General features: G+C 46.9%; 42 non-coding genes across 42 annotated transcripts; all 42 read right to left on the bottom strand.

Moving 5' to 3' along the window:
* Positions 1 to 577: 577 nt before the first annotated feature.
* On the bottom strand, positions 578 to 649 carry TRNAH-GUG (transfer RNA histidin (anticodon GUG)). Its single transcript has one exon. It is a non-coding gene; the product is annotated as a tRNA-His (tRNA).
* An 8-nt stretch (positions 650 to 657) lies between these two features.
* Positions 658 to 730, bottom strand: TRNAR-ACG (transfer RNA arginine (anticodon ACG)). The gene has a single exon. It is a non-coding gene; the product is annotated as a tRNA-Arg (tRNA).
* A 1,030-nt stretch (positions 731 to 1,760) lies between these two features.
* Positions 1,761 to 1,833, bottom strand: TRNAR-ACG (transfer RNA arginine (anticodon ACG)). Its single transcript has one exon. It is a non-coding gene; the product is annotated as a tRNA-Arg (tRNA).
* A 1,030-nt stretch (positions 1,834 to 2,863) lies between these two features.
* On the bottom strand, positions 2,864 to 2,936 carry TRNAR-ACG (transfer RNA arginine (anticodon ACG)). Its single transcript has one exon. It is a non-coding gene; the product is annotated as a tRNA-Arg (tRNA).
* A 1,030-nt stretch (positions 2,937 to 3,966) lies between these two features.
* On the bottom strand, positions 3,967 to 4,039 carry TRNAR-ACG (transfer RNA arginine (anticodon ACG)). Its single transcript has one exon. It is a non-coding gene; the product is annotated as a tRNA-Arg (tRNA).
* Positions 4,040 to 4,989: 950 nt separating this feature from the next.
* On the bottom strand, positions 4,990 to 5,061 carry TRNAH-GUG (transfer RNA histidin (anticodon GUG)). Its single transcript has one exon. It is a non-coding gene; the product is annotated as a tRNA-His (tRNA).
* An 8-nt stretch (positions 5,062 to 5,069) lies between these two features.
* Positions 5,070 to 5,142, bottom strand: TRNAR-ACG (transfer RNA arginine (anticodon ACG)). The gene has a single exon. It is a non-coding gene; the product is annotated as a tRNA-Arg (tRNA).
* A 950-nt stretch (positions 5,143 to 6,092) lies between these two features.
* TRNAH-GUG (transfer RNA histidin (anticodon GUG)) lies at positions 6,093 to 6,164 on the bottom strand. Its single transcript has one exon. It is a non-coding gene; the product is annotated as a tRNA-His (tRNA).
* Positions 6,165 to 6,172: 8 nt separating this feature from the next.
* On the bottom strand, positions 6,173 to 6,245 carry TRNAR-ACG (transfer RNA arginine (anticodon ACG)). Its single transcript has one exon. It is a non-coding gene; the product is annotated as a tRNA-Arg (tRNA).
* Positions 6,246 to 7,194: 949 nt separating this feature from the next.
* On the bottom strand, positions 7,195 to 7,266 carry TRNAH-GUG (transfer RNA histidin (anticodon GUG)). The gene has a single exon. It is a non-coding gene; the product is annotated as a tRNA-His (tRNA).
* Positions 7,267 to 7,274: 8 nt separating this feature from the next.
* Positions 7,275 to 7,347, bottom strand: TRNAR-ACG (transfer RNA arginine (anticodon ACG)). Its single transcript has one exon. It is a non-coding gene; the product is annotated as a tRNA-Arg (tRNA).
* Positions 7,348 to 8,297: 950 nt separating this feature from the next.
* On the bottom strand, positions 8,298 to 8,369 carry TRNAH-GUG (transfer RNA histidin (anticodon GUG)). The gene has a single exon. It is a non-coding gene; the product is annotated as a tRNA-His (tRNA).
* An 8-nt stretch (positions 8,370 to 8,377) lies between these two features.
* On the bottom strand, positions 8,378 to 8,450 carry TRNAR-ACG (transfer RNA arginine (anticodon ACG)). Its single transcript has one exon. It is a non-coding gene; the product is annotated as a tRNA-Arg (tRNA).
* Positions 8,451 to 9,480: 1,030 nt separating this feature from the next.
* TRNAR-ACG (transfer RNA arginine (anticodon ACG)) lies at positions 9,481 to 9,553 on the bottom strand. The gene has a single exon. It is a non-coding gene; the product is annotated as a tRNA-Arg (tRNA).
* Positions 9,554 to 10,503: 950 nt separating this feature from the next.
* Positions 10,504 to 10,575, bottom strand: TRNAH-GUG (transfer RNA histidin (anticodon GUG)). The gene has a single exon. It is a non-coding gene; the product is annotated as a tRNA-His (tRNA).
* Positions 10,576 to 10,583: 8 nt separating this feature from the next.
* On the bottom strand, positions 10,584 to 10,656 carry TRNAR-ACG (transfer RNA arginine (anticodon ACG)). Its single transcript has one exon. It is a non-coding gene; the product is annotated as a tRNA-Arg (tRNA).
* A 950-nt stretch (positions 10,657 to 11,606) lies between these two features.
* Positions 11,607 to 11,678, bottom strand: TRNAH-GUG (transfer RNA histidin (anticodon GUG)). Its single transcript has one exon. It is a non-coding gene; the product is annotated as a tRNA-His (tRNA).
* Positions 11,679 to 11,686: 8 nt separating this feature from the next.
* Positions 11,687 to 11,759, bottom strand: TRNAR-ACG (transfer RNA arginine (anticodon ACG)). The gene has a single exon. It is a non-coding gene; the product is annotated as a tRNA-Arg (tRNA).
* Positions 11,760 to 12,709: 950 nt separating this feature from the next.
* Positions 12,710 to 12,781, bottom strand: TRNAH-GUG (transfer RNA histidin (anticodon GUG)). Its single transcript has one exon. It is a non-coding gene; the product is annotated as a tRNA-His (tRNA).
* An 8-nt stretch (positions 12,782 to 12,789) lies between these two features.
* On the bottom strand, positions 12,790 to 12,862 carry TRNAR-ACG (transfer RNA arginine (anticodon ACG)). The gene has a single exon. It is a non-coding gene; the product is annotated as a tRNA-Arg (tRNA).
* A 950-nt stretch (positions 12,863 to 13,812) lies between these two features.
* Positions 13,813 to 13,884, bottom strand: TRNAH-GUG (transfer RNA histidin (anticodon GUG)). The gene has a single exon. It is a non-coding gene; the product is annotated as a tRNA-His (tRNA).
* Positions 13,885 to 13,892: 8 nt separating this feature from the next.
* On the bottom strand, positions 13,893 to 13,965 carry TRNAR-ACG (transfer RNA arginine (anticodon ACG)). The gene has a single exon. It is a non-coding gene; the product is annotated as a tRNA-Arg (tRNA).
* Positions 13,966 to 14,915: 950 nt separating this feature from the next.
* On the bottom strand, positions 14,916 to 14,987 carry TRNAH-GUG (transfer RNA histidin (anticodon GUG)). The gene has a single exon. It is a non-coding gene; the product is annotated as a tRNA-His (tRNA).
* Positions 14,988 to 14,995: 8 nt separating this feature from the next.
* TRNAR-ACG (transfer RNA arginine (anticodon ACG)) lies at positions 14,996 to 15,068 on the bottom strand. Its single transcript has one exon. It is a non-coding gene; the product is annotated as a tRNA-Arg (tRNA).
* Positions 15,069 to 16,018: 950 nt separating this feature from the next.
* On the bottom strand, positions 16,019 to 16,090 carry TRNAH-GUG (transfer RNA histidin (anticodon GUG)). The gene has a single exon. It is a non-coding gene; the product is annotated as a tRNA-His (tRNA).
* An 8-nt stretch (positions 16,091 to 16,098) lies between these two features.
* Positions 16,099 to 16,171, bottom strand: TRNAR-ACG (transfer RNA arginine (anticodon ACG)). Its single transcript has one exon. It is a non-coding gene; the product is annotated as a tRNA-Arg (tRNA).
* Positions 16,172 to 17,121: 950 nt separating this feature from the next.
* TRNAH-GUG (transfer RNA histidin (anticodon GUG)) lies at positions 17,122 to 17,193 on the bottom strand. Its single transcript has one exon. It is a non-coding gene; the product is annotated as a tRNA-His (tRNA).
* Positions 17,194 to 17,201: 8 nt separating this feature from the next.
* Positions 17,202 to 17,274, bottom strand: TRNAR-ACG (transfer RNA arginine (anticodon ACG)). The gene has a single exon. It is a non-coding gene; the product is annotated as a tRNA-Arg (tRNA).
* Positions 17,275 to 18,224: 950 nt separating this feature from the next.
* On the bottom strand, positions 18,225 to 18,296 carry TRNAH-GUG (transfer RNA histidin (anticodon GUG)). The gene has a single exon. It is a non-coding gene; the product is annotated as a tRNA-His (tRNA).
* Positions 18,297 to 18,304: 8 nt separating this feature from the next.
* Positions 18,305 to 18,377, bottom strand: TRNAR-ACG (transfer RNA arginine (anticodon ACG)). The gene has a single exon. It is a non-coding gene; the product is annotated as a tRNA-Arg (tRNA).
* A 950-nt stretch (positions 18,378 to 19,327) lies between these two features.
* TRNAH-GUG (transfer RNA histidin (anticodon GUG)) lies at positions 19,328 to 19,399 on the bottom strand. Its single transcript has one exon. It is a non-coding gene; the product is annotated as a tRNA-His (tRNA).
* An 8-nt stretch (positions 19,400 to 19,407) lies between these two features.
* TRNAR-ACG (transfer RNA arginine (anticodon ACG)) lies at positions 19,408 to 19,480 on the bottom strand. Its single transcript has one exon. It is a non-coding gene; the product is annotated as a tRNA-Arg (tRNA).
* Positions 19,481 to 20,430: 950 nt separating this feature from the next.
* Positions 20,431 to 20,502, bottom strand: TRNAH-GUG (transfer RNA histidin (anticodon GUG)). The gene has a single exon. It is a non-coding gene; the product is annotated as a tRNA-His (tRNA).
* An 8-nt stretch (positions 20,503 to 20,510) lies between these two features.
* Positions 20,511 to 20,583, bottom strand: TRNAR-ACG (transfer RNA arginine (anticodon ACG)). The gene has a single exon. It is a non-coding gene; the product is annotated as a tRNA-Arg (tRNA).
* Positions 20,584 to 21,533: 950 nt separating this feature from the next.
* On the bottom strand, positions 21,534 to 21,605 carry TRNAH-GUG (transfer RNA histidin (anticodon GUG)). The gene has a single exon. It is a non-coding gene; the product is annotated as a tRNA-His (tRNA).
* An 8-nt stretch (positions 21,606 to 21,613) lies between these two features.
* Positions 21,614 to 21,686, bottom strand: TRNAR-ACG (transfer RNA arginine (anticodon ACG)). Its single transcript has one exon. It is a non-coding gene; the product is annotated as a tRNA-Arg (tRNA).
* Positions 21,687 to 22,636: 950 nt separating this feature from the next.
* Positions 22,637 to 22,708, bottom strand: TRNAH-GUG (transfer RNA histidin (anticodon GUG)). The gene has a single exon. It is a non-coding gene; the product is annotated as a tRNA-His (tRNA).
* An 8-nt stretch (positions 22,709 to 22,716) lies between these two features.
* On the bottom strand, positions 22,717 to 22,789 carry TRNAR-ACG (transfer RNA arginine (anticodon ACG)). Its single transcript has one exon. It is a non-coding gene; the product is annotated as a tRNA-Arg (tRNA).
* Positions 22,790 to 23,739: 950 nt separating this feature from the next.
* TRNAH-GUG (transfer RNA histidin (anticodon GUG)) lies at positions 23,740 to 23,811 on the bottom strand. Its single transcript has one exon. It is a non-coding gene; the product is annotated as a tRNA-His (tRNA).
* Positions 23,812 to 23,819: 8 nt separating this feature from the next.
* TRNAR-ACG (transfer RNA arginine (anticodon ACG)) lies at positions 23,820 to 23,892 on the bottom strand. Its single transcript has one exon. It is a non-coding gene; the product is annotated as a tRNA-Arg (tRNA).
* A 950-nt stretch (positions 23,893 to 24,842) lies between these two features.
* On the bottom strand, positions 24,843 to 24,914 carry TRNAH-GUG (transfer RNA histidin (anticodon GUG)). Its single transcript has one exon. It is a non-coding gene; the product is annotated as a tRNA-His (tRNA).
* An 8-nt stretch (positions 24,915 to 24,922) lies between these two features.
* TRNAR-ACG (transfer RNA arginine (anticodon ACG)) lies at positions 24,923 to 24,995 on the bottom strand. Its single transcript has one exon. It is a non-coding gene; the product is annotated as a tRNA-Arg (tRNA).
* Positions 24,996 to 26,115: the final 1,120 nt, after the last annotated feature.

The raw sequence follows: 26,115 nt of genomic DNA on the forward strand, positions 1-26,115 counted from the left end.
GGGAAAGTTGCTGGGTGTGAAGACAAGGAGTGAAGCCGAGCAGTATGGAAAGGGTCCTCTGTCTGGGCAGCTGTCTGTTGTGAGTGGGGCACGGCGGGCTAAGTTCTTCTATCTCCTTCTAGGAACAAAATCCTGAAAGCATTATCTCTGCATGATTGATCAGGGTCTGCTGTTAAAGTTGTCTGTGCAGAACAATGTCAAAGCAGAGTTGTCCTTTAAGCATTGCTAGCAGCCATCAGAAGTATGGGCGCCAAGGTGAATTGATGCTCAAGTGCTCTGTGTAATAGGTCTTTTTCTTGCGCGGGTTTCTTGGGAAAGGCAAGTGGTGAAAGTTGACCTAGGCTTAGCAAGAGACTGGCAACTGGTGAGGCCAAGATGTCATGTGAGGATGGTATTTGTGAAGATGTTTGAAGATGCTACAAAGGTCCATAGCAGAGAAAGTTTTCTCTCGGCGAAAGGCAAAATGTTGTAGTGAAGAAGTGAAGCAAGCAGAGCCTAAGGTTCCTGAATGCTTTAGAAAGTCAGTAGATTGGTTGCAAGCTGAAGAAAAAGTCGCAGAGGAAGAAAGTAAAGAGCCTGCCATGACCCGGATTCGAACCGGGGTTGCTGCGGCCACAACGCAGAGTACTAACCACTATACGATCACGGCATGTTTCCTGAGCCAGGTAGGAGTCGAACCTACAATCTTCTGATCCGTAGTCAGATGCGTTATCCATTGCGCCACTGGCCCTGCTGCTGACATATGCATAGCACGTTTTCCTTGCGGCCACAAGGAAAGTGGGCCTCGTTGAAGTGCCCTATTCCACTGAACATCTTCTGTAGCGAGAACTTCTTTGAGAGATAATCTCTATTAAAATGTCATGAATTTGCTGTCTCTGAGTCCAGATATTCACAATGCTGTTCTAAAAGCTTGAAGAAGGTTGCAAGAGGAGTGCAGAAAGCAGCCCGCCGTAAACCGTATTCACACCAGGTTGCTTGCAGCCACAACAAAGAGTACTAGCCACTATAGGATCAGGGCACATTTTGTATGCTAGTCCTAGCGTTATTCACACATTTCTTAAGGTGATGTTGTTGCAGCTGCACCGAGTGTAGTTAGTGCCAATGGGAAAGTTGCTGGGTGTGAAGACAAGGAGTGAAGCCAAGCAGTATGGAAAGGGTCCTCTGTCTGGGCAGCTGTCTGTTGTGAGTGGGGCACGGCGGGCTAAGTTCTTCTATCTCCTTCTAGGAACAAAATCCTGAAAGCATTATCTCTGCATGATTGATCAGGGTCTGCTGTTAAAGTTGTCTGTGCAGAACAATGTCAAAGCAGAGTTGTCCTTTAAGCATTGCTAGCAGCCATCAGAAGTATGGGCGCCAAGGTGAATTGATGCTCAAGTGCTCTGTGTAATAGGTCTTTTTCTTGCGCGGGTTTCTTGGGAAAGGCAAGTGGTGAAAGTTGACCTAGGCTTAGAAAGAGACTGGCAACTGGTGAGGCCAAGATGTCATGTGAGGATGGTATTTGTGAAGATGTTTGAAGATGCTACAAAGGTCCATAGCAGAGAAAGTTTTCTCTCGGCGAAAGGCAAAATGTTGTAGTGAAGAAGTGAAGCAAGCAGAGCCTAAGGTTCCTGAATGCTTTAGAAAGTCAGTAGATTGGTTGCAAGCTGAAGAAAAAGTCGCAGAGGAAGAAAGTAAAGAGCCTGCCGTGACCCGGATTCGAACCGGGGTTGCTGCGGCCACAACGCAGAGTACTAACCACTATACGGTCACGGCATGTTTCCTGAGCCAGGTAGGAGTCGAACCCACAATCTTCTGATCCGTAGTCAGACGCGTTATCCATTGCGCCACTGGCCCTGCTGCTGACATATGCATAGCACGTTTTCCTTGCGGCCACAAGGAAAGTGGGCCTGGTTGAAGTGCCCTATTCCACTGAACATCTTCTGTAGCGAGAACTTCTTTGAGAGATAATCTCTATTAAAATGTCATGAATTTGCTGTCTCTGAGTCCAGATATTCACAATGCTGTTCTAAAAGCTTGAAGAAGGTTGCAAGAGGAGTGCAGAAAGCAGCCCGCCGTAAACCGTATTCACACCAGGTTGCTTGCAGCCACAACAAAGAGTACTAGCCACTATAGGATCAGGGCACATTTTGTATGCTAGTCCTAGCGTTATTCACACATTTCTTAAGGTGATGTTGTTGCAGCTGCACCGAGTGTAGTTAGTGCCAATGGGAAAGTTGCTGGGTGTGAAGACAAGGAGTGAAGCCGAGCAGTATGGAAAGGGTCCTCTGTCTGGGCAGCTGTCTGTTGTGAGTGGGGCACGGCGGGCTAAGTTCTTCTATCTCCTTCTAGGAACAAAATCCTGAAAGCATTATCTCTGCATGATTGATCAGGGTCTGCTGTTAAAGTTGTCTGTGCAGAACAATGTCAAAGCAGAGTTGTCCTTTAAGCATTGCTAGCAGCCATCAGAAGTATGGGCGCCAAGGTGAATTGATGCTCAAGTGCTCTGTGTAATAGGTCTTTTTCTTGCGCGGTTTTCTTGGGAAAGGCAAGTGGTGAAAGTTGACCTAGGCTTAGCAAGAGACTGGCAACTGGTGAGGCCAAGATGTCATGTGAGGATGGTATTTGTGAAGATGTTTGAAGATGCTACAAAGGTCCATAGCAGAGAAAGTTTTCTCTCGGCAAAAGGCAAAATGTTGTAGTGAAGAAGTGAAGCAAGCAGAGCCTAAGGTTCCTGAATGCTTTAGAAAGTCAGTAGATTGGTTGCAAGCTGAAGAAAAAGTCGCAGAGGAAGAAAGTAAAGAGCCTGCCGTGACCTGGATTCGAACCGGGGTTGCTGCGGCCACAACGCAGAGTACTAACCACTATACGATCACAGCATGTTTCCTGAGCCAGGTAGGAGTCGAACCTACAATCTTCTGATCCGTAGTCAGACGCGTTATCCATTGCACCACTGGCCCTGCTGCTGACATATGCATAGCACGTTTTCCTTGCGGCCACAAGGAAAGTGGGCCTCGTTGAAGTGCCCTATTCCACTGAACATCTTCTGTAGCGAGAACTTCTTTGAGAGATAATCTCTATTAAAATGTCATGAATTTGCTGTCTCTGAGTCCAGATATTCACAATGCTGTTCTAAAAGCTTGAAGAAGGTTGCAAGAGGAGTGCAGAAAGCAGCCCGCCATAAACCGTATTCACACATGGTTGCTTGCAGCCACAACAAAGAGTACTAGCCACTATAGGATCAGGGCACATTTTGTATGCTAGTCCTAGCGTTATTCACACATTTCTTAAGGTGATGTTGTTGCAGCTGCACCGAGTGTAGTTAGTGCCAATGGGAAAGTTGCTGGGTGTGAAGACAAGGAGTGAAGCCAAGCAGTATGGAAAGGGTCCTCTGTCTGGGCAGCTGTCTGTTGTGAGTGGGGCACGGCGGGCTAAGTTCTTCTATCTCCTTCTAGGAACAAAATCCTGAAAGCATTATCTCTGCATGATTGATCAGGGTCTGCTGTTAAAGTTGTCTGTGCAGAACAATGTCAAAGCAGAGTTGTCCTTTAAGCATTGCTAGCAGCCATCAGAAGTATGGGCGCCAAGGTGAATTGATGCTCAAGTGCTCTGTGTAATAGGTCTTTTTCTTGCGTGGGTTTCTTGGGAAAGGCAAGTGGTGAAAGTTGACCTAGGCTTAGCAAGAGACTGGCAACTGGTGAGGCCAAGATGTCATGTGAGGATGGTATTTGTGAAGATGTTTGAAGATGCTACAAAGGTCCATAGCAGAGAAAGTTTTCTCTCGGCGAAAGGCAAAATGTTGTAGTGAAGAAGTGAAGCAAGCAGAGCCTAAGGTTCCTGAATGCTTTAGAAAGTCAGTAGATTGGTTGCAAGCTGAAGAAAAAGTCACAGAGGAAGAAAGTAAAGAGCCTGCTGTGACCCGGATTCGTACCGGGGTTGCTGCGGCCACAACGCAGAGTACTAACCACTATACGATCACGGCATGTTTCCTGAGCCAGGTAGGAGTCGAACCTACAATCTTCTGATCCGTAGTCAGACGCGTTATCCATTGCGCCACTGGCCCTGCTGCTGACATATGCATAGCACGTTTTCCTTGCGGCCACAAGGAAAGTGGGCCTCGTTGAAGTGCCCTATTCCACTGAACATCTTCTGTAGCGAGAACTTCTTTGAGAGATAATCTCTATTAAAATGTCATGAATTTGCTGTCTCTGAGTCCAGATATTCACAATGCTGTTCTAAAAGCTTGAAGAAGGTTGCAAGAGGAGTGCAGAAAGCAGCCCGCCGTAAACCGTATTCACACCAGGTTGCTTGCAGCCACAACAAAGAGTACTAGCCACTATAGGATCAGGGCACATTTTGTATGCTAGTCCTAGCGTTATTCACACATTTCTTAAGGTGATGTTGTTGCAGCTGCACCGAGTGTAGTTAGTGCCAATGGGAAAGTTGCTGGGTGTGAAGACAAGGAGTGAAGCCGAGCAGTATGGAAAGGGTCCTCTGTCTGGGCAGCTGTCTGTTGTGAGTGGGGCACGGCGGGCTAAGTTCTTCTATCTCCTTCTAGGAACAAAATCCTGAAAGCATTATCTCTGCATGATTGATCAGGGTCTGCTGTTAAAGTTGTCTGTGCAGAACAATGTCAAAGCAGAGTTGTCCTTTAAGCATTGCTAGCAGCCATCAGAAGTATGGGCGCCAAGGTGAATTGATGCTCAAGTGCTCTGTGTAATAGGTCTTTTTCTTGCGCGGGTTTCTTGGGAAAGGCAAGTGGTGAAAGTTGACCTAGGCTTAGCAAGAGACTGGCAACTGGTGAGGCCAAGATGTCATGTGAGGATGGTATTTGTGAAGATGTTTGAAGATGCTACAAAGGTCCATAGCAGAGAAAGTTTTCTCTCGGCGAAAGGCAAAATGTTGTAGTGAAGAAGTGAAGCAAGCAGAGCCTAAGGTTCCTGAATGCTTTAGAAAGTCAGTAGATTGGTTGCAAGCTGAAGAAAAAGTCGCAGAGGAAGAAAGTAAAGAGCCTGCCGTGACCCGGATTTGAACCGGGGTTGCTGCGGCCACAACGCAGAGTACTAACCACTATACGATCACGGCATGTTTCCTGAGCCAGGTAGGAGTCGAACCTACAATCTTCTGATCCGTAGTCAGACGCGTTATCCATTGCTCCACTGGCCCTGCTGCTGACATATGCATAGCACGTTTTCCTTGCGGCCACAAGGAAAGTGGGCCTCGTTGAAGTGCCCTATTCCACTGAACATCTTCTGTAGCGAGAACTTCTTTGAGAGTTAATCTCTATTAAAATGTCATGAATTTGCTGTCTCTGAGTCCAGATATTCACAATGCTGTTCTAAAAGCTTGAAGAAGGTTGCAAGAGGAGTGCAGAAAGCAGCCCGCCATAAACCGTATTCACACATGGTTGCTTGCAGCCACAACAAAGAGTACTAGCCACTATAGGATCAGGGCACATTTTGTATGCTAGTCCTAGCGTTATTCACACATTTCTTAAGGTGATGTTGTTGCAGCTGCACCGAGTGTAGTTAGTGCCAATGGGAAAGTTGCTGGGTGTGAAGACAAGGAGTGAAGCCAAGCAGTATGGAAAGGGTCCTCTGTCTGGGCAGCTGTCTGTTGTGAGTGGGGCACAGCGGGCTAAGTTCTTCTATCTCCTTCTAGGAACAAAATCCTGAAAGCATTATCTCTGCATGATTGATCAGGGTCTGCTGTTAAAGTTGTCTGTGCAGAACAATGTCAAAGCAGAGTTGTCCTTTAAGCATTGCTAGCAGCCATCAGAAGTATGGGCGCCAAGGTGAATTGATGCTCAAGTGCTCTGTGTAATAGGTCTTTTTCTTGCGCGGGTTTCTTGGGAAAGGCAAGTGGTGAAAGTTGACCTAGGCTTAGCAAGAGACTGGCAACTGGTGAGGCCAAGATGTCATGTGAGGATGGTATTTGTGAAGATGTTTGAAGATGCTACAAAGGTCCAAAGCAGAGAAAGTTTTCTCTCGGCGAAAGGCAAAATGTTGTAGTGAAGAAGTGAAGCAAGCAGAGCCTAAGGTTCCTGAATGCTTTAGAAAGTCAGTAGATTGGTTGCAAGCTGAAGAAAAAGTCGCAGAGGAAGAAAGTAAAGAGCCTGCCGTGACCCGGATTCGAACCGGGGTTGCTGCGGCCACAACGCAGAGTACTAACCACTATACGATCACGGCATGTTTCCTGAGCCAGGTAGGAGTCGAACCTACAATCTTCTGATCCGTAGTCAGATGCGTTATCCATTGCGCCACTGGCCCTGCTGCTGACATATGCATAGCACGTTTTCCTTGCGGCCACAAGGAAAGTGGGCCTCGTTGAAGTGCCCTATTCCACTGAACATCTTCTGTAGCGAGAACTTCTTTGAGAGTTAATCTCTATTAAAATGTCATGAATTTGCTGTCTCTGAGTCCAGATATTCACAATGCTGTTCTGAAAGCTTGAAGAAGGTTGCAAGAGGAGTGCAGAAAGCAGCCCGCCGTAAACCGTATTCACACCAGGTTGCTTGCAGCCACAACAAAGAGTACTAGCCACTATAGGATCAGGGCACATTTTGTATGCTAGTCCTAGCGTTATTCACACATTTCTTAAGGTGATGTTGTTGCAGCTGCACCGAGTGTAGTTAGTGCCAATGGGAAAGTTGCTGGGTGTGAAGACAAGGAGTGAAGCCGAGCAGTATGGAAAGGGTCCTCTGTCTGGGCAGCTGTCTGTTGTGAGTGGGGCACGGCGGGCTAAGTTCTTCTATCTCCTTCTAGGAACAAAATCCTGAAAGCATTATCTCTGCATGATTGATCAGGGTCTGCTGTTAAAGTTGTCTGTGCAGAACAATGTCAAAGCAGAGTTGTCCTTAAAGCATTGCTAGCAGCCATCAGAAGTATGGGCGCCAAGGTGAATTGATGCTCAAGTGCTCTGTGTAATAGGTCTTTTTCTTGCGCGGGTTTCTTGGGAAAGGCAAGTGGTGAAAGTTGACCTAGGCTTAGCAAGAGTTGGCAACTGGTGAGGCCAAGATGTCATGTGAGGATGGTATTTGTGAAGATGTTTGAAGATGCTACAAAGGTCCATAGCAGAGAAAGTTTTCTCTCGGCGAAAGGCAAAATGTTGTAGTGAAGAAGTGAAGCAAGCAGAGCCTAAGGTTCCTGAATGCTTTAGAAAGTCAGTAGATTGGTTGCAAGCTGAAGAAAAAGTCGCAGAGGAAGAAAGTAAAGAGCCTGCCGTGACCCGGATTCGAACCGGGGTTGCTGCGGCCACAACGCAGAGTACTAACCACTATACGATCACGGCATGTTTCCTGAGCCAGGTAGGAGTCGAACCTACAATCTTCTGATCCGTAGTCAGATGCGTTATCCATTGCGCCACTGGCCCTGCTGCTGACATATGCATAGCACGTTTTCCTTGCGGCCACAAGGAAAGTGGGCCTCGTTGAAATGCCCTATTCCACTGAACATCTTCTGTAGCGAGAACTTCTTTGAGAGATAATCTCTATTAAAATGTCATGAATTTGCTGTCTCTGAGTCCAGATATTCACAATGCTGTTCTAAAAGCTTGAAGAAGGTTGCAAGAGGAGTGCAGAAAGCAGCCCGCCGTAAACCGTATTCACACCAGGTTGCTTGCAGCCACAACAAAGAGTACTAGCCACTATAGGATCAGGGCACATTTTGTATGCTAGTCCTAGCGTTATTCACACATTTCTTAAGGTGATGTTGTTGCAGCTGCACCGAGTGTAGTTAGTGCCAATGGGAAAGTTGCTGGGTGTGAAGACAAGGAGTGAAGCCGAGCAGTATGGAAAGGGTCCTCTGTCTGGGCAGCTGTCTGTTGTGAGTGGGGCACGGCGGGCTAAGTTCTTCTATCTCCTTCTAGGAACAAAATCCTGAAAGCATTATCTCTGCATGATTGATCAGGGTCTGCTGTTAAAGTTGTCTGTGCAGAACAATGTCAAAGCAGAGTTGTCCTTTAAGCATTGCTAGCAGCCATCAGAAGTATGGGCGCCAAGGTGAATTGATGCTCAAGTGCTCTGTGTAATAGGTCTTTTTCTTGCGCGGGTTTCTTGGGAAAGGCAAGTGGTGAAAGTTGACCTAGGCTTAGCAAGAGACTGGCAACTGGTGAGGCCAAGATGTCATGTGAGGATGGTATTTGTGAAGATGTTTGAAGATGCTACAAAGGTCCATAGCAGAGAAAGTTTTCTCTCGGCGAAAGGCAAAATGTTGTAGTGAAGAAGTGAAGCAAGCAGAGCCTAAGGTTCCTGAATGCTTTAGAAAGTCAGTAGATTGGTTGCAAGCTGAAGAAAAAGTCGCAGAGGAAGAAAGTAAAGAGCCTGCCGTGACCCGGATTCGAACCGGGGTTGCTGCGGCCACAACGCAGAGTACTAACCACTATACGATCACGGCATGTTTCCTGAGCCAGGTAGGAGTCGAACCTACAATCTTCTGATCCGTAGTCAGATGCGTTATCCATTGCGCCACTGGCCCTGCTGCTGACATATGCATAGCACGTTTTCCTTGCGGCCACAAGGAAAGTGGGCCTCGTTGAAGTGCCCTATTCCACTGAACATCTTCTGTAGCGAGAACTTCTTTGAGAGATAATCTCTATTAAAATGTCATGAATTTGCTGTCTCTGAGTCCAGATATTCACAATGCTGTTCTAAAAGCTTGAAGAAGGTTGCAAGAGGAGTGCAGAAAGCAGCCCGCCGTAAACCGTATTCACACCAGGTTGCTTGCAGCCACAACAAAGAGTACTAGCCACTATAGGATCAGGGCACATTTTGTATGCTAGTCCTAGCGTTATTCACACATTTCTTAAGGTGATGTTGTTGCAGCTGCACCGAGTGTAGTTAGTGCCAATGGGAAAGTTGCTGGGTGTGAAGACAAGGAGTGAAGCCAAGCAGTATGGAAAGGGTCCTCTGTCTGGGCAGCTGTCTGTTGTGAGTGGGGCACGGCGGGCTAAGTTCTTCTATCTCCTTCTAGGAACAAAATCCTGAAAGCATTATCTCTGCATGATTGATCAGGGTCTGCTGTTAAAGTTGTCTGTGCAGAACAATGTCAAAGCAGAGTTGTCCTTTAAGCATTGCTAGCAGCCATCAGAAGTATGGGCGCCAAGGTGAATTGATGCTCAAGTGCTCTGTGTAATAGGTCTTTTTCTTGCGCGGGTTTCTTGGGAAAGGCAAGTGGTGAAAGTTGACCTAGGCTTAGAAAGAGACTGGCAACTGGTGAGGCCAAGATGTCATGTGAGGATGGTATTTGTGAAGATGTTTGAAGATGCTACAAAGGTCCATAGCAGAGAAAGTTTTCTCTCGGCGAAAGGCAAAATGTTGTAGTGAAGAAGTGAAGCAAGCAGAGCCTAAGGTTCCTGAATGCTTTAGAAAGTCAGTAGATTGGTTGCAAGCTGAAGAAAAAGTCGCAGAGGAAGAAAGTAAAGAGCCTGCCGTGACCCGGATTCGAACCGGGGTTGCTGCGGCCACAACGCAGAGTACTAACCACTATACGGTCACGGCATGTTTCCTGAGCCAGGTAGGAGTCGAACCCACAATCTTCTGATCCGTAGTCAGACGCGTTATCCATTGCGCCACTGGCCCTGCTGCTGACATATGCATAGCACGTTTTCCTTGCGGCCACAAGGAAAGTGGGCCTGGTTGAAGTGCCCTATTCCACTGAACATCTTCTGTAGCGAGAACTTCTTTGAGAGATAATCTCTATTAAAATGTCATGAATTTGCTGTCTCTGAGTCCAGATATTCACAATGCTGTTCTAAAAGCTTGAAGAAGGTTGCAAGAGGAGTGCAGAAAGCAGCCCGCCGTAAACCGTATTCACACCAGGTTGCTTGCAGCCACAACAAAGAGTACTAGCCACTATAGGATCAGGGCACATTTTGTATGCTAGTCCTAGCGTTATTCACACATTTCTTAAGGTGATGTTGTTTCAGCTGCACCGAGTGTAGTTAGTGCCAATGGGAAAGTTGCTGGGTGTGAAGACAAGGAGTGAAGCCGAGCAGTATGGAAAGGGTCCTCTGTCTGGGCAGCTGTCTGTTGTGAGTGGGGCACGGCGGGCTAAGTTCTTCTATCTCCTTCTAGGAACAAAATCCTGAAAGCATTATCTCTGCATGATTGATCAGGGTCTGCTGTTAAAGTTGTCTGTGCAGAACAATGTCAAAGCAGAGTTGTCCTTTAAGCATTGCTAGCAGCCATCAGAAGTATGGGCGCCAAGGTGAATTGATGCTCAAGTGCTCTGTGTAATAGGTCTTTTTCTTGCGCGGTTTTCTTGGGAAAGGCAAGTGGTGAAAGTTGACCTAGGCTTAGCAAGAGACTGGCAACTGGTGAGGCCAAGATGTCATGTGAGGATGGTATTTGTGAAGATGTTTGAAGATGCTACAAAGGTCCATAGCAGAGAAAGTTTTCTCTCGGCAAAAGGCAAAATGTTGTCGTGAAGAAGTGAAGCAAGCAGAGCCTAAGGTTCCTGAATGCTTTAGAAAGTCAGTAGATTGGTTGCAAGCTGAAGAAAAAGTCGCAGAGGAAGAAAGTAAAGAGCCTGCCGTGACCCGGATTCGAACCGGGGTTGCTGCGGCCACAACGCAGAGTACTAACCACTATACGATCACAGCATGTTTCCTGAGCCAGGTAGGAGTCGAACCTACAATCTTCTGATCCGTAGTCAGACGCGTTATCCATTGCACCACTGGCCCTGCTGCTGACATATGCATAGCACGTTTTCCTTGCGGCCACAAGGAAAGTGGGCCTCGTTGAAGTGCCCTATTCCACTGAACATCTTCTGTAGCGAGAACTTCTTTGAGAGATAATCTCTATTAAAATGTCATGAATTTGCTGTCTCTGAGTCCAGATATTCACAATGCTGTTCTAAAAGCTTGAAGAAGGTTGCAAGAGGAGTGCAGAAAGCAGCCCGCCATAAACCGTATTCACACATGGTTGCTTGCAGCCACAACAAAGAGTACTAGCCACTATAGGATCAGGGCACATTTTGTATGCTAGTCCTAGCGTTATTCACACATTTCTTAAGGTGATGTTGTTGCAGCTGCACCGAGTGTAGTTAGTGCCAATGGGAAAGTTGCTGGGTGTGAAGACAAGGAGTGAAGCCAAGCAGTATGGAAAGGGTCCTCTGTCTGGGCAGCTGTCTGTTGTGAGTGGGGCACGGCGGGCTAAGTTCTTCTATCTCCTTCTAGGAACAAAATCCTGAAAGCATTATCTCTGCATGATTGATCAGGGTCTGCTGTTAAAGTTGTCTGTGCAGAACAATGTCAAAGCAGAGTTGTCCTTTAAGCATTGCTAGCAGCCATCAGAAGTATGGGCGCCAAGGTGAATTGATGCTCAAGTGCTCTGTGTAATAGGTCTTTTTCTTGCGCGGGTTTCTTGGGAAAGGCAAGTGGTGAAAGTTGACCTAGGCTTAGCAAGAGACTGGCAACTGGTGAGGCCAAGATGTCATGTGAGGATGGTATTTGTGAAGATGTTTGAAGATGCTACAAAGGTCCATAGCAGAGAAAGTTTTCTCTCGGCGAAAGGCAAAATGTTGTAGTGAAGAAGTGAAGCAAGCAGAGCCTAAGGTTCCTGAATGCTTTAGAAAGTCAGTAGATTGGTTGCAAGCTGAAGAAAAAGTCGCAGAGGAAGAAAGTAAAGAGCCTGCCGTGACCCGGATTCGAACCGGGGTTGCTGCGGCCACAACGCAGAGTACTAACCACTATACGATCACGGCATGTTTCCTGAGCCAGGTAGGAGTCGAACCTACAATCTTCTGATCCGTAGTCAGACGCGTTATCCATTGCGCCACTGGCCCTGCTGCTGACATATGCATAGCACGTTTTCCTTGCGGCCACAAGGAAAGTGGGCCTCGTTGAAGTGCCCTATTCCACTGAACATCTTCTGTAGCGAGAACTTCTTTGAGAGATAATCTCTATTAAAATGTCATGAATTTGCTGTCTCTGAGTCCAGATATTCACAATGCTGTTCTAAAAGCTTGAAGAAGGTTGCAAGAGGAGTGCAGAAAGCAGCCCGCCATAAACCGTATTCACACATGGTTGCTTGCAGCCACAACAAAGAGTACTAGCCACTATAGGATCAGGGCACATTTTGTATGCTAGTCCTAGCGTTATTCACACATTTCTTAAGGTGATGTTGTTGCAGCTGCACCGAGTGTAGTTAGTGCCAATGGGAAAGTTGCTGGGTGTGAAGACAAGGAGTGAAGCCAAGCAGTATGGAAAGGGTCCTCTGTCTGGGCAGCTGTCTGTTGTGAGTGGGGCACGGCGGGCTAAGTTCTTCTATCTCCTTCTAGGAACAAAATCCTGAAAGCATTATCTCTGCATGATTGATCAGGGTCTGCTGTTAAAGTTGTCTGTGCAGAACAATGTCAAAGCAGAGTTGTCCTTTAAGCATTGCTAGCAGCCATCAGAAGTATGGGCGCCAAGGTGAATTGATGCTCAAGTGCTCTGTGTAATAGGTCTTTTTCTTGCGCGGGTTTCTTGGGAAAGGCAAGTGGTGAAAGTTGACCTAGGCTTAGCAAGAGACTGGCAACTGGTGAGGCCAAGATGTCATGTGAGGATGGTATTTGTGAAGATGTTTGAAGATGCTACAAAGGTCCATAGCAGAGAAAGTTTTCTCTCGGCGAAAGGCAAAATGTTGTAGTGAAGAAGTGAAGCAAGCAGAGCCTAAGGTTCCTGAATGCTTTAGAAAGTCAGTAGATTGGTTGCAAGCTGAAGAAAAAGTCGCAGAGGAAGAAAGTAAAGAGCCTGCCGTGACCCGGATTCGAACCGGGGTTGCTGCGGCCACAACGCAGAGTACTAACCACTATACGATCACGGCATGTTTCCTGAGCCAGGTAGGAGTCGAACCTACAATCTTCTGATCCGTAGTCAGACGCGTTATCCATTGCGCCACTGGCCCTGCTGCTGACATATGCATAGCACGTTTTCCTTGCGGCCACAAGGAAAGTGGGCCTCGTTGAAGTGCCCTATTCCACTGAACATCTTCTGTAGCGAGAACTTCTTTGAGAGATAATCTCTATTAAAATGTCATGAATTTGCTGTCTCTGAGTCCAGATATTCACAATGCTGTTCTAAAAGCTTGAAGAAGGTTGCAAGAGGAGTGCAGAAAGCAGCCCGCCATAAACCGTATTCACACATGGTTGCTTGCAGCCACAACAAAGAGTACTAGCCACTATAGGATCAGGGCACATTTTGTATGCTAGTCCTAGCGTTATTCACACATTTCTTAAGGTGATGTTGTTGCAGCTGCACCGAGTGTAGTTAGTGCCAATGGGAAAGTTGCTGGGTGTGAAGACAAGGAGTGAAGCCAAGCAGTATGGAAAGGGTCCTCTGTCTGGGCAGCTGTCTGTTGTGAGTGGGGCACGGCGGGCTAAGTTCTTCTATCTCCTTCTAGGAACAAAATCCTGAAAGCATTATCTCTGCATGATTGATCAGGGTCTGCTGTTAAAGTTGTCTGTGCAGAACAATGTCAAAGCAGAGTTGTCCTTTAAGCATTGCTAGCAGCCATCAGAAGTATGGGCGCCAAGGTGAATTGATGCTCAAGTGCTCTGTGTAATAGGTCTTTTTCTTGCGCGGGTTTCTTGGGAAAGGCAAGTGGTGAAAGTTGACCTAGGCTTAGCAAGAGACTGGCAACTGGTGAGGCCAAGATGTCATGTGAGGATGGTATTTGTGAAGATGTTTGAAGATGCTACAAAGGTCCATAGCAGAGAAAGTTTTCTCTCGGCGAAAGGCAAAATGTTGTAGTGAAGAAGTGAAGCAAGCAGAGCCTAAGGTTCCTGAATGCTTTAGAAAGTCAGTAGATTGGTTGCAAGCTGAAGAAAAAGTCGCAGAGGAAGAAAGTAAAGAGCCTGCCGTGACCCGGATTCGAACCGGGGTTGCTGCGGCCACAACGCAGAGTACTAACCACTATACGATCACGGCATGTTTCCTGAGCCAGGTAGGAGTCGAACCTACAATCTTCTGATCCGTAGTCAGACGCGTTATCCATTGCACCACTGGCCCTGCTGCTGACATATGCATAGCACGTTTTCCTTGCGGCCACAAGGAAAGTGGGCCTCGTTGAAGTGCCCTATTCCACTGAACATCTTCTGTAGCGAGAACTTCTTTGAGAGATAATCTCTATTAAAATGTCATGAATTTGCTGTCTCTGAGTCCAGATATTCACAATGCTGTTCTAAAAGCTTGAAGAAGGTTGCAAGAGGAGTGCAGAAAGCAGCCCGCCGTAAACCGTATTCACACCAGGTTGCTTGCAGCCACAACAAAGAGTACTAGCCACTATAGGATCAGGGCACATTTTGTATGCTAGTCCTAGCGTTATTCACACATTTCTTAAGGTGATGTTGTTTCAGCTGCACCGAGTGTAGTTAGTGCCAATGGGAAAGTTGCTGGGTGTGAAGACAAGGAGTGAAGCCGAGCAGTATGGAAAGGGTCCTCTGTCTGGGCAGCTGTCTGTTGTGAGTGGGGCACGGCGGGCTAAGTTCTTCTATCTCCTTCTAGGAACAAAATCCTGAAAGCATTATCTCTGCATGATTGATCAGGGTCTGCTGTTAAAGTTGTCTGTGCAGAACAATGTCAAAGCAGAGTTGTCCTTTAAGCATTGCTAGCAGCCATCAGAAGTATGGGCGCCAAGGTGAATTGATGCTCAAGTGCTCTGTGTAATAGGTCTTTTTCTTGCGCGGTTTTCTTGGGAAAGGCAAGTGGTGAAAGTTGACCTAGGCTTAGCAAGAGACTGGCAACTGGTGAGGCCAAGATGTCATGTGAGGATGGTATTTGTGAAGATGTTTGAAGATGCTACAAAGGTCCATAGCAGAGAAAGTTTTCTCTCGGCAAAAGGCAAAATGTTGTAGTGAAGAAGTGAAGCAAGCAGAGCCTAAGGTTCCTGAATGCTTTAGAAAGTCAGTAGATTGGTTGCAAGCTGAAGAAAAAGTCGCAGAGGAAGAAAGTAAAGAGCCTGCCGTGACCCGGATTCGAACCGGGGTTGCTGCGGCCACAACGCAGAGTACTAACCACTATACGATCACAGCATGTTTCCTGAGCCAGGTAGGAGTCGAACCTACAATCTTCTGATCCGTAGTCAGACGCGTTATCCATTGCACCACTGGCCCTGCTGCTGACATATGCATAGCACGTTTTCCTTGCGGCCACAAGGAAAGTGGGCCTCGTTGAAGTGCCCTATTCCACTGAACATCTTCTGTAGCGAGAACTTCTTTGAGAGATAATCTCTATTAAAATGTCATGAATTTGCTGTCTCTGAGTCCAGATATTCACAATGCTGTTCTAAAAGCTTGAAGAAGGTTGCAAGAGGAGTGCAGAAAGCAGCCCGCCATAAACCGTATTCACACATGGTTGCTTGCAGCCACAACAAAGAGTACTAGCCACTATAGGATCAGGGCACATTTTGTATGCTAGTCCTAGCGTTATTCACACATTTCTTAAGGTGATGTTGTTGCAGCTGCACCGAGTGTAGTTAGTGCCAATGGGAAAGTTGCTGGGTGTGAAGACAAGGAGTGAAGCCAAGCAGTATGGAAAGGGTCCTCTGTCTGGGCAGCTGTCTGTTGTGAGTGGGGCACGGCGGGCTAAGTTCTTCTATCTCCTTCTAGGAACAAAATCCTGAAAGCATTATCTCTGCATGATTGATCAGGGTCTGCTGTTAAAGTTGTCTGTGCAGAACAATGTCAAAGCAGAGTTGTCCTTTAAGCATTGCTAGCAGCCATCAGAAGTATGGGCGCCAAGGTGAATTGATGCTCAAGTGCTCTGTGTAATAGGTCTTTTTCTTGCGCGGGTTTCTTGGGAAAGGCAAGTGGTGAAAGTTGACCTAGGCTTAGCAAGAGACTGGCAACTGGTGAGGCCAAGATGTCATGTGAGGATGGTATTTGTGAAGATGTTTGAAGATGCTACAAAGGTCCATAGCAGAGAAAGTTTTCTCTCGGCGAAAGGCAAAATGTTGTAGTGAAGAAGTGAAGCAAGCAGAGCCTAAGGTTCCTGAATGCTTTAGAAAGTCAGTAGATTGGTTGCAAGCTGAAGAAAAAGTCGCAGAGGAAGAAAGTAAAGAGCCTGCCGTGACCCGGATTCGAACCGGGGTTGCTGCGGCCACAACGCAGAGTACTAACCACTATACGATCACGGCATGTTTCCTGAGCCAGGTAGGAGTCGAACCTACAATCTTCTGATCCGTAGTCAGACGCGTTATCCATTGCGCCACTGGCCCTGCTGCTGACATATGCATAGCACGTTTTCCTTGCGGCCACAAGGAAAGTGGGCCTCGTTGAAGTGCCCTATTCCACTGAACATCTTCTGTAGCGAGAACTTCTTTGAGAGATAATCTCTATTAAAATGTCATGAATTTGCTGTCTCTGAGTCCAGATATTCACAATGCTGTTCTAAAAGCTTGAAGAAGGTTGCAAGAGGAGTGCAGAAAGCAGCCCGCCATAAACCGTATTCACACATGGTTGCTTGCAGCCACAACAAAGAGTACTAGCCACTATAGGATCAGGGCACATTTTGTATGCTAGTCCTAGCGTTATTCACACATTTCTTAAGGTGATGTTGTTGCAGCTGCACCGAGTGTAGTTAGTGCCAATGGGAAAGTTGCTGGGTGTGAAGACAAGGAGTGAAGCCAAGCAGTATGGAAAGGGTCCTCTGTCTGGGCAGCTGTCTGTTGTGAGTGGGGCACGGCGGGCTAAGTTCTTCTATCTCCTTCTAGGAACAAAATCCTGAAAGCATTATCTCTGCATGATTGATCAGGGTCTGCTGTTAAAGTTGTCTGTGCAGAACAATGTCAAAGCAGAGTTGTCCTTTAAGCATTGCTAGCAGCCATCAGAAGTATGGGCGCCAAGGTGAATTGATGCTCAAGTGCTCTGTGTAATAGGTCTTTTTCTTGCGCGGGTTTCTTGGGAAAGGCAAGTGGTGAAAGTTGACCTAGGCTTAGCAAGAGACTGGCAACTGGTGAGGCCAAGATGTCATGTGAGGATGGTATTTGTGAAGATGTTTGAAGATGCTACAAAGGTCCATAGCAGAGAAAGTTTTCTCTCGGCGAAAGGCAAAATGTTGTAGTGAAGAAGTGAAGCAAGCAGAGCCTAAGGTTCCTGAATGCTTTAGAAAGTCAGTAGATTGGTTGCAAGCTGAAGAAAAAGTCGCAGAGGAAGAAAGTAAAGAGCCTGCCGTGACCCGGATTCGAACCGGGGTTGCTGCGGCCACAACGCAGAGTACTAACCACTATACGATCACGGCATGTTTCCTGAGCCAGGTAGGAGTCGAACCTACAATCTTCTGATCCGTAGTCAGACGCGTTATCCATTGCGCCACTGGCCCTGCTGCTGACATATGCATAGCACGTTTTCCTTGCGGCCACAAGGAAAGTGGGCCTCGTTGAAGTGCCCTATTCCACTGAACATCTTCTGTAGCGAGAACTTCTTTGAGAGATAATCTCTATTAAAATGTCATGAATTTGCTGTCTCTGAGTCCAGATATTCACAATGCTGTTCTAAAAGCTTGAAGAAGGTTGCAAGAGGAGTGCAGAAAGCAGCCCGCCGTAAACCGTATTCACACCAGGTTGCTTGCAGCCACAACAAAGAGTACTAGCCACTATAGGATCAGGGCACATTTTGTATGCTAGTCCTAGCGTTATTCACACATTTCTTAAGGTGATGTTGTTGCAGCTGCACCGAGTGTAGTTAGTGCCAATTGGAAAGTTGCTGGGTGTGAAGACAAGGAGTGAAGCCGAGCAGTATGGAAAGGGTCCTCTGTCTGGGCAGCTGTCTGTTGTGAGTGGGGCACGGCGGGCTAAGTTCTTCTATCTCCTTCTAGGAACAAAATCCTGAAAGCATTATCTCTGCATGATTGATCAGGGTCTGCTGTTAAAGTTGTCTGTGCAGAACAATGTCAAAGCAGAGTTGTCCTTTAAGCATTGCTAGCAGCCATCAGAAGTATGGGCGCCAAGGTGAATTGATGCTCAAGTGCTCTGTGTAATAGGTCTTTTTCTTGCGCGGTTTTCTTGGGAAAGGCAAGTGGTGAAAGTTGACCTAGGCTTAGCAAGAGACTGGCAACTGGTGAGGCCAAGATGTCATGTGAGGATGGTATTTGTGAAGATGTTTGAAGATGCTACAAAGGTCCATAGCAGAGAAAGTTTTCTCTCGGCAAAAGGCAAAATGTTGTAGTGAAGAAGTGAAGCAAGCAGAGCCTAAGGTTCCTGAATGCTTTAGAAAGTCAGTAGATTGGTTGCAAGCTGAAGAAAAAGTCGCAGAGGAAGAAAGTAAAGAGCCTGCCGTGACCCGGATTCGAACCGGGGTTGCTGCGGCCACAACGCAGAGTACTAACCACTATACGATCACAGCATGTTTCCTGAGCCAGGTAGGAGTCGAACCTACAATCTTCTGATCCGTAGTCAGACGCGTTATCCATTGCACCACTGGCCCTGCTGCTGACATATGCATAGCACGTTTTCCTTGCGGCCACAAGGAAAGTGGGCCTCGTTGAAGTGCCCTATTCCACTGAACATCTTCTGTAGCGAGAACTTCTTTGAGAGATAATCTCTATTAAAATGTCATGAATTTGCTGTCTCTGAGTCCAGATATTCACAATGCTGTTCTAAAAGCTTGAAGAAGGTTGCAAGAGGAGTGCAGAAAGCAGCCCGCCATAAACCGTATTCACACATGGTTGCTTGCAGCCACAACAAAGAGTACTAGCCACTATAGGATCAGGGCACATTTTGTATGCTAGTCCTAGCGTTATTCACACATTTCTTAAGGTGATGTTGTTGCAGCTGCACCGAGTGTAGTTAGTGCCAATGGGAAAGTTGCTGGGTGTGAAGACAAGGAGTGAAGCCAAGCAGTATGGAAAGGGTCCTCTGTCTGGGCAGCTGTCTGTTGTGAGTGGGGCACGGCGGGCTAAGTTCTTCTATCTCCTTCTAGGAACAAAATCCTGAAAGCATTATCTCTGCATGATTGATCAGGGTCTGCTGTTAAAGTTGTCTGTGCAGAACAATGTCAAAGCAGAGTTGTCCTTTAAGCATTGCTAGCAGCCATCAGAAGTATGGGCGCCAAGGTGAATTGATGCTCAAGTGCTCTGTGTAATAGGTCTTTTTCTTGCGCGGGTTTCTTGGGAAAGGCAAGTGGTGAAAGTTGACCTAGGCTTAGCAAGAGACTGGCAACTGGTGAGGCCAAGATGTCATGTGAGGATGGTATTTGTGAAGATGTTTGAAGATGCTACAAAGGTCCATAGCAGAGAAAGTTTTCTCTCGGCGAAAGGCAAAATGTTGTAGTGAAGAAGTGAAGCAAGCAGAGCCTAAGGTTCCTGAATGCTTTAGAAAGTCAGTAGATTGGTTGCAAGCTGAAGAAAAAGTCGCAGAGGAAGAAAGTAAAGAGCCTGCCGTGACCCGGATTCGAACCGGGGTTGCTGCGGCCACAACGCAGAGTACTAACCACTATACGATCACGGCATGTTTCCTGAGCCAGGTAGGAGTCGAACCTACAATCTTCTGATCCGTAGTCAGACGCGTTATCCATTGCGCCACTGGCCCTGCTGCTGACATATGCATAGCACGTTTTCCTTGCGGCCACAAGGAAAGTGGGCCTCGTTGAAGTGCCCTATTCCACTGAACATCTTCTGTAGCGAGAACTTCTTTGAGAGATAATCTCTATTAAAATGTCATGAATTTGCTGTCTCTGAGTCCAGATATTCACAATGCTGTTCTAAAAGCTTGAAGAAGGTTGCAAGAGGAGTGCAGAAAGCAGCCCGCCATAAACCGTATTCACACATGGTTGCTTGCAGCCACAACAAAGAGTACTAGCCACTATAGGATCAGGGCACATTTTGTATGCTAGTCCTAGCGTTATTCACACATTTCTTAAGGTGATGTTGTTGCAGCTGCACCGAGTGTAGTTAGTGCCAATGGGAAAGTTGCTGGGTGTGAAGACAAGGAGTGAAGCCAAGCAGTATGGAAAGGGTCCTCTGTCTGGGCAGCTGTCTGTTGTGAGTGGGGCACGGCGGGCTAAGTTCTTCTATCTCCTTCTAGGAACAAAATCCTGAAAGCATTATCTCTGCATGATTGATCAGGGTCTGCTGTTAAAGTTGTCTGTGCAGAACAATGTCAAAGCAGAGTTGTCCTTTAAGCATTGCTAGCAGCCATCAGAAGTATGGGCGCCAAGGTGAATTGATGCTCAAGTGCTCTGTGTAATAGGTCTTTTTCTTGCGCGGGTTTCTTGGGAAAGGCAAGTGGTGAAAGTTGACCTAGGCTTAGCAAGAGACTGGCAACTGGTGAGGCCAAGATGTCATGTGAGGATGGTATTTGTGAAGATGTTTGAAGATGCTACAAAGGTCCATAGCAGAGAAAGTTTTCTCTCGGCGAAAGGCAAAATGTTGTAGTGAAGAAGTGAAGCAAGCAGAGCCTAAGGTTCCTGAATGCTTTAGAAAGTCAGTAGATTGGTTGCAAGCTGAAGAAAAAGTCGCAGAGGAAGAAAGTAAAGAGCCTGCCGTGACCCGGATTCGAACCGGGGTTGCTGCGGCCACAACGCAGAGTACTAACCACTATACGATCACGGCATGTTTCCTGAGCCAGGTAGGAGTCGAACCTACAATCTTCTGATCCGTAGTCAGACGCGTTATCCATTGCGCCACTGGCCCTGCTGCTGACATATGCATAGCACGTTTTCCTTGCGGCCACAAGGAAAGTGGGCCTCGTTGAAGTGCCCTATTCCACTGAACATCTTCTGTAGCGAGAACTTCTTTGAGAGATAATCTCTATTAAAATGTCATGAATTTGCTGTCTCTGAGTCCAGATATTCACAATGCTGTTCTAAAAGCTTGAAGAAGGTTGCAAGAGGAGTGCAGAAAGCAGCCCGCCATAAACCGTATTCACACATGGTTGCTTGCAGCCACAACAAAGAGTACTAGCCACTATAGGATCAGGGCACATTTTGTATGCTAGTCCTAGCGTTATTCACACATTTCTTAAGGTGATGTTGTTGCAGCTGCACCGAGTGTAGTTAGTGCCAATGGGAAAGTTGCTGGGTGTGAAGACAAGGAGTGAAGCCAAGCAGTATGGAAAGGGTCCTCTGTCTGGGCAGCTGTCTGTTGTGAGTGGGGCACGGCGGGCTAAGTTCTTCTATCTCCTTCTAGGAACAAAATCCTGAAAGCATTATCTCTGCATGATTGATCAGGGTCTGCTGTTAAAGTTGTCTGTGCAGAACAATGTCAAAGCAGAGTTGTCCTTTAAGCATTGCTAGCAGCCATCAGAAGTATGGGCGCCAAGGTGAATTGATGCTCAAGTGCTCTGTGTAATAGGTCTTTTTCTTGCGCGGGTTTCTTGGGAAAGGCAAGTGGTGAAAGTTGACCTAGGCTTAGCAAGAGACTGGCAACTGGTGAGGCCAAGATGTCATGTGAGGATGGTATTTGTGAAGATGTTTGAAGATGCTACAAAGGTCCATAGCAGAGAAAGTTTTCTCTCGGCGAAAGGCAAAATGTTGTAGTGAAGAAGTGAAGCAAGCAGAGCCTAAGGTTCCTGAATGCTTTAGAAAGTCAGTAGATTGGTTGCAAGCTGAAGAAAAAGTCGCAGAGGAAGAAAGTAAAGAGCCTGCCGTGACCCGGATTCGAACCGGGGTTGCTGCGGCCACAACGCAGAGTACTAACCACTATACGATCACGGCATGTTTCCTGAGCCAGGTAGGAGTAGAACCTACAATCTTCTGATCCGTAGTCAGACGCGTTATCCATTGCGCCACTGGCCCTGCTGCTGACATATGCATAGCACGTTTTCCTTGCGGCCACAAGGAAAGTGGGCCTCGTTGAAGTGCCCTATTCCACTGAACATCTTCTGTAGCGAGAACTTCTTTGAGAGATAATCTCTATTAAAATGTCATGAATTTGCTGTCTCTGAGTCCAGATATTCACAATGCTGTTCTAAAAGCTTGAAGAAGGTTGCAAGAGGAGTGCAGAAAGCAGCCCGCCGTAAACCGTATTCACACCAGGTTGCTTGCAGCCACAACAAAGAGTACTAGCCACTATAGGATCAGGGCACATTTTGTATGCTAGTCCTAGCGTTATTCACACATTTCTTAAGGTGATGTTGTTGCAGCTGCACCGAGTGTAGTTAGTGCCAATGGGAAAGTTGCTGGGTGTGAAGACAAGGAGTGAAGCCGAGCAGTATGGAAAGGGTCCTCTGTCTGGGCAGCTGTCTGTTGTGAGTGGGGCACGGCGGGCTAAGTTCTTCTATCTCCTTCTAGGAACAAAATCCTGAAAGCATTATCTCTGCATGATTGATCAGGGTCTGCTGTTAAAGTTGTCTGTGCAGAACAATGTCAAAGCAGAGTTGTCCTTTAAGCATTGCTAGCAGCCATCAGAAGTATGGGCGCCAAGGTGAATTGATGCTCAAGTGCTCTGTGTAATAGGTCTTTTTCTTGCGCGGGTTTCTTGGGAAAGGCAAGTGGTGAAAGTTGACCTAGGCTTAGCAAGAGACTGGCAACTGGTGAGGCCAAGATGTCATGTGAGGATGGTATTTGTGAAGATGTTTGAAGATGCTACAAAGGTCAATAGCAGAGAAAGTTTTCTCTCGGCGAAAGGCAAAATGTTGTAGTGAAGAAGTGAAGCAAGCAGAGCCTAAGGTTCCTGAATGCTTTAGAAAGTCAGTAGATTGGTTGCAAGCTGAAGAAAAAGTCGCAGAGGAAGAAAGTAAAGAGCCTGCCGTGACCCGGATTCGAACCGGGGTTGCTGCGGCCACAACGCAGAGTACTAACCACTATACGATCACGGCATGTTTCCTGAGCCAGGTAGGAGTCGAACCTACAATCTTCTGATCCGTAGTCAGACGCGTTATCCATTGCACCACTGGCCCTGCTGCTGACATATGCATAGCACGTTTTCCTTGCGGCCACAAGGAAAGTGGGCCTCGTTGAAGTGCCCTATTCCACTGAACATCTTCTGTAGCGAGAACTTCTTTGAGAGTTAATCTCTATTAAAATGTCATGAATTTGCTGTCTCTGAGTCCAGATATTCACAATGCTGTTCTAAAAGCTTGAAGAAGGTTGCAAGAGGAGTGCAGAAAGCAGCCCGCCATAAACCGTATTCACACATGGTTGCTTGCAGCCACAACAAAGAGTACTAGCCACTATAGGATCAGGGCACATTTTGTATGCTAGTCCTAGCGTTATTCACACATTTCTTAAGGTGATGTTGTTGCAGCTGCACCGAGTGTAGTTAGTGCCAATGGGAAAGTTGCTGGGTGTGAAGACAAGGAGTGAAGCCAAGCAGTATGGAAAGGGTCCTCTGTCTGGGCAGCTGTCTGTTGTGAGTGGGGCACGGCGGGCTAAGTTCTTCTATCTCCTTCTAGGAACAAAATCCTGAAAGCATTATCTCTGCATGATTGATCAGGGTCTGCTGTTAAAGTTGTCTGTGCAGAACAATGTCAAAGCAGAGTTGTCCTTTAAGCATTGCTAGCAGCCATCAGAAGTATGGGCGCCAAGGTGAATTGATGCTCAAGTGCTCTGTGTAATAGGTCTTTTTCTTGCGCGGGTTTCTTGGGAAAGGCAAGTGGTGAAAGTTGACCTAGGCTTAGCAAGAGACTGGCAACTGGTGAGGCCAAGATGTCATGTGAGGATGGTATTTGTGAAGATGTTTGAAGATGCTACAAAGGTCCATAGCAGAGAAAGTTTTCTCTCGGCGAAAGGCAAAATGTTGTAGTGAAGAAGTGAAGCAAGCAGAGCCTAAGGTTCCTGAATGCTTTAGAAAGTCAGTAGATTGGTTGCAAGCTGAAGAAAAAGTCGCAGAGGAAGAAAGTAAAGAGCCTGCCGTGACCCGGATTTGAACCGGGGTTGCTGCGGCCACAACGCAGAGTACTAACCACTATACGATCACGGCATGTTTCCTGAGCCAGGTAGGAGTCGAACCTACAATCTTCTGATCCGTAGTCAGACGCGTTATCCATTGCGCCACTGGCCCTGCTGCTGACATATGCATAGCACGTTTTCCTTGCGGCCACAAGGAAAGTGGGCCTCGTTGAAGTGCCCTATTCCACTGAACATCTTCTGTAGCGAGAACTTCTTTGAGAGTTAATCTCTATTAAAATGTCATGAATTTGCTGTCTCTGAGTCCAGATATTCACAATGCTGTTCTAAAAGCTTGAAGAAGGTTGCAAGAGGAGTGCAGAAAGCAGCCCTCCATAAACCGTATTCACACATGGTTGCTTGCAGCCACAACAAAGAGTACTAGCCACTATAGGATCAGGGCACATTTTGTATGCTAGTCCTAGCGTTATTCACACATTTCTTAAGGTGATGTTGTTGCAGCTGCACCGAGTGTAGTTAGTGCCAATGGGAAAGTTGCTGGGTGTGAAGACAAGGAGTGAAGCCAAGCAGTATGGAAAGGGTCCTCTGTCTGGGCAGCTGTCTGTTGTGAGTGGGGCACGGCGGGCTAAGTTCTTCTATCTCCTTCTAGGAACAAAATCCTGAAAGCATTATCTCTGCATGATTGATCAGGGTCTGCTGTTAAAGTTGTCTGTGCAGAACAATGTCAAAGCAGAGTTGTCCTTTAAGCATTGCTAGCAGCCATCAGAAGTATGGGCGCCAAGGTGAATTGATGCTCAAGTGCTCTGTGTAATAGGTCTTTTTCTTGCGCGGGTTTCTTGGGAAAGGCAAGTGGTGAAAGTTGACCTAGGCTTAGCAAGAGACTGGCAACTGGTGAGGCCAAGATGTCATGTGAGGATGGTATTTGTGAAGATGTTTGAAGATGCTACAAAGGTCCATAGCAGAGAAAGTTTTCTCTCGGCGAAAGGCAAAATGTTGTAGTGAAGAAGTAAAGCAAGCAGAGCCTAAGGTTCCTGAATGCTTTAGAAAGTCAGTAGATTGGTTGCAAGCTGAAGAAAAAGTCGCAGAGGAAGAAAGTAAAGAGCCTGCCGTGACCCGGATTCGAACCGGGGTTGCTGCGGCCACAACGCAGAGTACTAACCACTATACGATCACGGCATGTTTCCTGAGCCAGGTAGGAGTCGAACCTACAATCTTCTGATCCGTAGTCAGACGCGTTATCCATTGCGCCACTGGCCCTGCTGCTGACATATGCATAGCACGTTTTCCTTGCGGCCACAAGGAAAGTGGGCCTCGTTGAAGTGCCCTATTCCACTGAACATCTTCTGTAGCGAGAACTTCTTTGAGAGATAATCTCTATTAAAATGTCATGAATTTGCTGTCTCTGAGTCCAGATATTCACAATGCTGTTCTAAAAGCTTGAAGAAGGTTGCAAGAGGAGTGCAGAAAGCAGCCCGCCGTAAACCGTATTCACACCAGGTTGCTTGCAGCCACAACAAAGAGTACTAGCCACTATAGGATCAGGGCACATTTTGTATGCTAGTCCTAGCGTTATTCACACATTTCTTAAGGTGATGTTGTTGCAGCTGCACCGAGTGTAGTTAGTGCCAATGGGAAAGTTGCTGGGTGTGAAGACAAGGAGTGAAGCCAAGCAGTATGGAAAGGGTCCTCTGTCTGGGCAGCTGTCTGTTGTGAGTGGGGCACGGCGGGCTAAGTTCTTCTATCTCCTTCTAGGAACAAAATCCTGAAAGCATTATCTCTGCATGATTGATCAGGGTCTGCTGTTAAAGTTGTCTGTGCAGAACAATGTCAAAGCAGAGTTGTCCTTTAAGCATTGCTAGCAGCCATCAGAAGTATGGGCGCCAAGGTGAATTGATGCTCAAGTGCTCTGTGTAATAGGTCTTTTTCTTGCGCGGGTTTCTTGGGAAAGGCAAGTGGTGAAAGTTGACCTAGGCTTAGAAAGAGACTGGCAACTGGTGAGGCCAAGATGTCATGTGAGGATGGTATTTGTGAAGATGTTTGAAGATGCTACAAAGGTCCATAGCAGAGAAAGTTTTCTCTCGGCGAAAGGCAAAATGTTGTAGTGAAGAAGTGAAGCAAGCAGAGCCTAAGGTTCCTGAATGCTTTAGAAAGTCAGTAGATTGGTTGCAAGCTGAAGAAAAAGTCGCAGAGGAAGAAAGTAAAGAGCCTGCCGTGACCCGGATTCGAACCGGGGTTGCTGCGGCCACAACGCAGAGTACTAACCACTATACGGTCACGGCATGTTTCCTGAGCCAGGTAGGAGTCGAACCCACAATCTTCTGATCCGTAGTCAGACGCGTTATCCATTGCGCCAGTGGCCCTGCTGCTGACATATGCA

This window comes from Hyperolius riggenbachi, chromosome 3, assembly GCF_040937935.1.
Source record: "Hyperolius riggenbachi isolate aHypRig1 chromosome 3, aHypRig1.pri, whole genome shotgun sequence".
NCBI lineage: Eukaryota > Metazoa > Chordata > Amphibia > Anura > Hyperoliidae > Hyperolius > Hyperolius riggenbachi.